The sequence below is a fragment of the Triticum aestivum genome, chromosome 2B (assembly GCF_018294505.1).
Source record: "Triticum aestivum cultivar Chinese Spring chromosome 2B, IWGSC CS RefSeq v2.1, whole genome shotgun sequence".
Taxonomy (NCBI): domain Eukaryota; kingdom Viridiplantae; phylum Streptophyta; class Magnoliopsida; order Poales; family Poaceae; genus Triticum; species Triticum aestivum.
The window spans coordinates 347,366,399-347,374,430 of NC_057798.1; the positions used below are offsets into that span (position 1 = coordinate 347,366,399).

General features: G+C 42.0%; 1 long non-coding RNA gene across 9 annotated transcripts; it reads left to right on the forward strand.

The window, feature by feature from the left end:
- The first annotated feature begins 362 nt into the window (after positions 1-362).
- LOC123044903 (uncharacterized) lies at positions 363-6,428 on the forward strand. 9 transcript variants are annotated; one of them, XR_006420688.1, is made up of 6 exons: positions 363-1,148; positions 1,429-2,627; positions 2,738-4,776; positions 4,881-5,124; positions 5,459-5,518; positions 5,830-6,428. It is a non-coding gene; the product is annotated as an uncharacterized lncRNA (long non-coding RNA). The 9 variants fall into 9 exon arrangements; XR_006420687.1 differs by having other exon boundaries at positions 1,429-1,738; positions 1,951-4,776; XR_006420685.1 differs by having other exon boundaries at positions 364-1,148; positions 1,429-4,464; positions 4,573-4,776.
- Positions 6,429-8,032: the final 1,604 nt, after the last annotated feature.

An 8,032-nucleotide genomic window follows, 5' to 3' on the forward strand; every position in this document is an offset into this window, starting at 1 on the left:
ACCTCGCCGCCAAGGGAACTCGCCGGAAACCCCGCGCCATGGCCAGAGAGGAGGGAGTCGCGCCGGGAGAATCCCCGCCGCCACCGGCACTGCCCGGGCTTTGCCCGGCAGCGGCCCTCGGCGGCGGCGAGGAGGGGGGGAAGGATGGGGGAGGCCGCCGGCGGCGCAGTAGGTTTCCCCGTGTCGCCTCGAGGGAGGGACACGGGGGTCGGGGGATGCTGGCGTGTCCTCATCGTCGGATCTTCACCTCGCTGTAACAAATTTTTCACCTCGCGGTCGTTTTGACTGGCCAATGACGAGTGGGCTCGCGCCTCGTGTTCGTTGGCTGGGTTGGCCGTTTCCGCGTGAACGACACTTTTCCCAATCTGTTCTGCGTGCTACACACCCAATCTCGCTCGCACACCAGGCGCCGCACAACCCTAGCTCCCACTTTCCCCTCGATCCACTGCCCCTCCCTCCTCCCCGCTCGTCACCAGGGCCTCGCTGCCGCCTACTCCTCCTCCACCACCATTGCTGCTTCCCCACCTCGACTTCCCTCTCTCCGTTGTTTATCCGGTCATCGGCGGCGCCTGGTTCCGGATCTGGCGCAACCATCAGGAAGGTGCAAGATGGTTCCACCAATCCACTCCTCCCGCGGCGCGCACTGGCGCACACGACGTGCGTGATGGGCGTCCGCACGAATACCATTCCCCAATCCACAGCTGCTGCACCCTCCCTCCTCTTCCCCCAATCCCTCGCCGACACAGCCACCGCGACCCTCCCCTCCTCCTCCATCCGTCCTCCTCGGCCATCGACGGTGCTTGGTTCGAGATCTCGCGATGGTTAGGCAAGCCCGGTGGTGGGGTGAAGGAGCAGGCGAGGCGGGCGACGAGGGGAAACAAGGGAAGAGGGAGGAGGCCGGCAATAGGGTGAAGGAGCAGGCCGCCCATCTTGGAGGTGGTGCCGCCGGCTAGGTACCATTCACCGTCCCCGGTTAGGGGCTATTCGCTGTCGCTGGCCTCACTCGCCACCAATTTTGCCATGGAGATGGTATGAGAACTTCCGTCGCCAGCCAATCGAGCCCCATATCCAGTGCGCGACCCAAGGAGGATTTTGCATCGCAGTCTTCCTGCGCTGGTTCATTCCCTGGACGAACGACACCAACCAAGGTAGGGCTCTCTCTCCTCTCCGTACCCCACATGACGTGTGCGGGTCGCCACTGTGGCCCTCCATCTCCTGCCCTGCTTGCTGCTTGTATGATGTGTGCTGTGTGCTTGCTTGCTTCTGTCGTGCTGTGTGCGTGTGTTCTTGCTTGTTGTGTGCGTGCTTGCTGGGTGCTTTGTCGCTGGGTGTTGGGCTGCTGATGGCCTGATGCAGTTATGCTTTGTTGTATACTGACCTTGTTGCTTGCTGCTGCTGACCTACTGATGTTGCTGCTATGCTGGCCAGGGAGTGAGTCCAGTGACATCCTGATCATTCAGTCATTGAGGATTTGAAAAGAGGCATCAAGGCAGCAAATGGGGCAGTATTTTGATCTCATTTTGTGTGATGCATTTATAAATGGGGCAGTATTTTGATCTCATTTCCACTGACGCATTTATTATTTGTCGTCTTCATTACATACCACCAAGTTCGGGTTGCTTTTCTTATATCACTATTTTGTAGTCTGCTTCACCGTGAACTTGAATGAAGACCCAGATTGTTATCTAATTTGTGAAAGTCATTGAGCTGCTGCTACGCGCACTAGAAGATTGTGTTGGTAGGATTTTGTACTATTTGTTGAGTTCTTCCATTGTCTAGCTTATTTGCATGGTTACTGGTGTATGTCGGTCATGCATCTGAAGCCACTTACTTTCCAGGATTTTTAGGATGGCGGCTAAGCTTCTCTTTAATGTTGCTTTCTCTGAAATATTTTTTAGTACAGTTGGTGATTCTGTTTCTGCCTGATGACTTGTTATATTATTGTTCCAGTTTCCAGAATAAGCTAATGGAAACTGTATTTGGGTAGACATGATTTCAGGTTTGATTGCAACCATTTTCTTCTTCTGTTTTCCATATTTAGAAATCTAGCCTCTATTCCAATTATTACGACAATTCATCTTTTGAAGTGTATTTCTTCTACAGGAAAGTTTCATCTATACCTTAAGATAAAAAGTACCTGATGATGAACCATACCATAGCAATCTTCAGTTATAAACATTGGCTATGTTATCTAGAATTTTTATATTTTTCTTTACTGTGAACATTTGTGAACCTTTGCTGGACTACTTGCCCTGGATAAATAGTAGGGCATGATAATTGGTAAATATAGGAGCTGCATAGGAAAATTGACTGCCACAAAAAGAGTTATATTGGCAATGGTTTCTGCATTTAGTATAAAATATTTTAGTTGAAAGATTGCTTCAAATCTAAAGTCAGAAGTGGCAAGTATGTTGTCATCACGGCACCACATAGGTACATATGATCAGCCAAACATAGGCACATAGGATTACTACTCCGTTTTTTTGCATATGCATCTAGCAGCAACTCTTTTGTGTTCTCGTCTTAAATTTCCTATTCAAGTAGTTCAAGGAAATGGTTTCAAGTGGTGTGAAGGCTCCCAGTCAATGTTTGGTTTACAAATTTAAGAATTAGCATCGGTAGTTTAGGTGAGCACCATGTGTACATACTCATCTCCCTGTTGTCTATATTACATTGTTTCAAATTTGAAAGTGCTTTAGGTAATTCTTGGGTGCCTTGTGGAACGTTTCAATTTCAGGCATCATTCCTAAATTGTTTGGCGTCCATGAATTTCCCGATGAGGTTGTTCTGCACCACACTGCATCATGTAGGATTTTGTCGCTCGTGATCTTTCTTGCTTAGGTGACCTGCCCCAATCCTTCTTCCCCTTCCCAATCAGGTTTGTCGTGTGTTCTGGTTTAGATTTAACATGATTTTTTGATTTACTGTGTTTTGTGTGAGTGGCAACATGATTGGATTTTTGGAGAAATGGGTATTGTTGCTTCACTGCTATATGTGGTTGATGCTTGGTTCAGAAAGGAACAAGTTCTAGAATTGGTAAAACTGTCCTCGGTTCGAGTCAAATTGCTTTAGCCCATCTTATTTTTTCAGGATGCGTGCATCATAGGATGTGTATAAAGGGCAGCCCCAGTGCATGTAGCTCCCGCTTGCGCAGGGTCTGGGGAAGGGTCCGACCACTTTGGGTCTATTGTACGCAGCCTTTCCCTACATCGTTTCTTCATAGGATGTGTATGGAAGCACAAAAGTACTATCAACAATAAAAAGGGTCGTTTCACATTTGTATCGAAAGTATACATTTAAGAGCTTAGCAAAAGAATATTGTTCCAGGAGAAGAATTAATGCTCTGTTTTTTGCATATGCATGCAACAACAACTCTTTTGTATTCTGGTTCAAGAAAATGTTTACTATGTCAAGTGAGGAGTAGAATTGAAGAAACGATGCAGCTTTCATAATGTAATATGTAATACGTACAATTTTTTGGGGTAGTCTGTGTTGCTAGAAAGCTCCTGTTTAGATACAGTAATCTGCACTAAGCTTCATGATTCATAGAAAGAAAAGAACTCCATGAAGCTTCAGATTCTTGTTATGTTGTGATTTTGTGAGATTTATGTAGGTATTTTTTTAATACCTATGAATTTTAGAACTGAGACCATCTTGAAAACTATGCTTCCAGCTGTTGTTGATTTGTGTTGCCTTAGCAATCCTGCTGTTTCCCCTCAAAAATGTTGTACACAGGCTGGTTGTGACCAATTGGTAAAGAGCCCTATGTTATGAATGTGAATATCAAACAAATTAAATATCATTCTTGTGATTCTAACGGGTAACAACTCATTAATATTTAGCGCGATATGATAGTGGTGGTATTAGATTATGATACATGGTGCGATTCTTATTGTTTTCTCTCAGTAATATCTTCTTATTGTTCAATACTATGATCCACAGTGTGATACTGAAAACCTTGATTACTGTCGTGTTACAGTTTGTTGCAGTTCTATTTTTCCTTGAGATTGTGGTTATAACATATATTATATTTTCAGCTTTTAGAATAAAGTGTGTATATCTTGGTTTGAGTTGCCCGCAAAACCATTTTTATGAGCTTGCGTCCCATTAGAATAGAGTGTGTATATCTTGATTTGAGGTACCTTCCAAACTAATATTTAGAAGCTTGCATATTTCTATTTGGGAATGAGATTTCTCTACTGAATATGTGATTCTCACTTCTGAGTGGTAGATTCTTTGTTCTTTTTGTCATCTACTTTGACTTGTTGACATGTATATATCTAAGGAGCAGAAGGTGAAAGCGCAAATCAAAATCTCTATTTTGAAATGTGACGTTCTCTACTAAATGTGATTATCACTTTTGTGTGGTAATTTTCTGAGCCTATGAATTTCTTTGATGGAGCAAACTCCTATGGTTGCTGATCAATCACAATATTGACCATGAACTTTTTGCCCATCTCCGTGGTTAGTACTTCCAGAATTCGAGTGGCACGTACTGTCACACAGAGCAAGTGTCTTGCTGATGCTCTCTATGACACTCATGGATTAATGTTTGTCTCTGTTTTTTGTTAGGTTGTTTTGCGTATACCCCTTTGCTACTATGTGGTATTTCATTGAAGCTGACGTCGCAAGAGGAAACGGAGGATATATTCGTGATCAGCACATCGGTGTCTAAGGCTGCTTCCTGTAGTTTTTGTCACTGCGCCGACAAGTGAGATAACAAACATGGATATATCAGTGTAGATAATTGTATCTTTATTTTCCGATTAATTTAAGGTACTCGCATATATAATAGTTACAATGCTCTATAATACCCACATAATTGTTTGTTCTAATTGGATTTTTGCACCACAACTTGACAAGTCTACTATCTTGTTCAGTAAAAAATATCAAGAATGATGTTCGGAAAGCTATGCTGGACCAGCTAGGACTAGCTCATGAGACTTGGAATGAAAGATACCCGGGGCTCCTGGTGTATGTGGGACAATCAAGAACAAAAGTCTTTGCGTATCTGAAGGATAGAATTTGGCAACGTATACAATGGTGGAAGGAAAAGATGCTAAGCAAGGCAAGGAAGGAGATTCTGATAATGGCTTGCGCCCAGGCCATACCCACTTTTGCCATGTTAGTTTTGACCTTACAAAGGGGCTATGTGAAAATGCATTTTTTTATATGTAAGGATCTAAGTTCTTGGCGTGTGTGTTTGTCTAGACAGAAGATTACTAAAAAGATACACGTATTTTTAGTGGCATGATTTTGAACTCTATTCTACCAAATCATGATTTTAAACTCTATTCTACCAAATTCAAATGTGTATGTACATCTTATTGTATACAAAGACAATAAGCCCCATGGTTTTTCCTAACTAAGAGATTAAATTTGTGTGTCATATGTGCTTCCCTGTAACTAAATCAACTAAACCATCGATTTATTTTCATCGCTAACATGGAATCAGCAGGTCTCTGCGCCATTTGGCGCACCGGCAGCTGGTCTTATCTTTTGACGACCCAAATATCAGGTCAGTTTTAGCTGCCATTATGTTATCAACAAAGTATTACAAATCACACCAAATCAGTTTCAGTTTTGAGTATATGCCGGAATCTTTCACCAAATCAAACCGCTGAAGCAGTTCATTGCCCTTGTTATTCCTTCACCATCATAGACTGTAGCTATTGCCTACTTTTCGGAACGCATTAGCCATGTTAACAAATTGAAATACATCTCCGAGTTGACCTTCACATACATGCTCTAAATATTTGCCCATCTTTTCGTAACGTGTAAATGGATATAGTGGTATATGAAAACTCAAATTGTTTCTTTGAACTGCAGATGGAGTCGATTCAAGCACCACATGCTGGAAATACTGCACCATAGTGACATAAGGGGCATCGCATTCAGGAAACCTAATGATTCCATATACACCTTCCCAATGCCTGATTGCATGTGCCAACAAGATGGAATATGATCTAGGCGTTAGCATACATAACTGAGGGATGCATATCCTCTGCCTTTGTGCAACAAAGGCACCAAAGGCATGTCATTGTTGGCTGCATGATCAGGATTTGATGGTCATGATGTAAACTGGAGTGAAATAAAGCATTTGGTGCTTCTCAGGAGATTCTGAAACCCTCTGGCATACCCCAAACCGTTCGATTCTGGATATAATGGTCAAAAGGTGCCTAATGACAATGAATTCCATAGGAACAGAAATTGAGAGGATGCGAGGGATTTTGTAAAGTTAGTAATATATCGGTAGTCTACCATATAGCAATCTCCATTTGTTCAATCTATCTGTAGGTTGTAAAGTGAAAAGAGCTACGAGATTGAGTTGTAGATATGAGTACAACCTGAGTGCCTCGATGTATATTCGAAAAACAAGGGCTAACAAAAACAAAGAAAGGAAATTTTCAGTATATCATTACTCATCAGTGCATGTTCTTTGTGTCATGAATGATTGTGATGTTTGTGGTCTTATCTTTTCCTTTTCTCGATTTGTATTGGATATGCTACTCGCATCTTTGAACATGCATAGGGCCTCTCAGTCTTTAACCCTGACTATAAAAATCCATTGATGGAAGCTGGGGAGGGCCGAGATGAACATCCGTACCCTAGGTCTAAGCCATCGAGATGGTAGAGACGATGTTTCCATGTCAACTACTCAGCCGGACAAGGCATATAAAAACCATGGATCCTTTGCTCCCCAGGCCGCCAAATGATCACAGTGATGTCTACGACCTCCTCCTAGATGTATTAATCTCAATCTCATGTTTGGTTTTCTTCCCTTTTCTCTTCTAATGATGTAATTTCTTTTACTAAGATAACACCATGTTTGTTGTAATGCCTTATTTGATGTAAGATCCCTTTTCTACTTTGAAAGAATTTACTGCGTATATTTCTTATTTAGTTTAGTTCATCATTCAGAGACGGTAGAATATTTTTGTCCTTCACCGTTTAAATGATCATTGCGTAGTCCTTCACAAATTAAATGAGCATTGCGTAAAAGTATGTCTAAGTTCTCTTTCTTCAAGTGCTTCAAGTAAATGAAATTGTCTATTTTGAATTTAATACCTTTTAATAATAATCATAATGAGAGAGGGGTATGCTCTTCTCTCTCTCTCTGGGCAAATGTTACTTTAGACAACATGTACTAAGAAAGAAAAACTCTGGATATGTGTTTGAATGGCACAAAAAGAGTTCATAGTTCTTATTCATACTTGAAACACGTGAGGCTCTGCAAATTAAACCATGTTTTTTTCAAGGCGCATATGGATTTAGCAGACTGCAACAAAACCGACTGTATATACATGGCCTGTCCTTAGTAAAGGAAACTATTTTCATCGCGAACATGGCTTTGGTTGAAGGTTCTTGCAGCATGAAACTATTTTCATCGACAACATGTCTTCAGCAGGTCTCTGCGCCATTTGGCGCAACGGGTCAACTAGTTATGCAAAATGTTACAACATTATATCATTTTCTGACTTCTCTAGGGAATTTTTGCAACAGCGGTAAACTTTCTGTTTTCAAACAGCAACATGTAAACTAGCAAAATAAGCATGATAAAGGCTATCCTTGACATTTTTATTGAAACTAAGGATGCAAAACATTAATCTAAATAACAGAAAGAAAAACTAACAAAAGAAAATTACGCTCCAAGCAAAACACATATCATGTGGTGAATAAAAATATAGCTTCAAGTAAAGTTACCGATGAAGGAAGACGAAAGAGGGGATGCCATCCGGGGCATCCCCAAGCTTAGGCTCTTGGTTGTCCTTGAATATTACCTACGGGTGCCTCGGGCATCCCCAAGCTTAGGCTCTTGCCACTCCTTATTCCATAGTCCATCGAATCTTTACCCAAAACTTGAAAACTCCACAACACAAAACTCAATAGAAAACTCGTAAGCTCCGTTAGTATAAGAAAATACAACCACCACTTAGGTACTATAATGAACTCATTCTAAATTAATATTGGTGTAATATCTACTGTATTCCAACTTCTCTATGGTTCATACCCTCCGATACTACTCATAGAT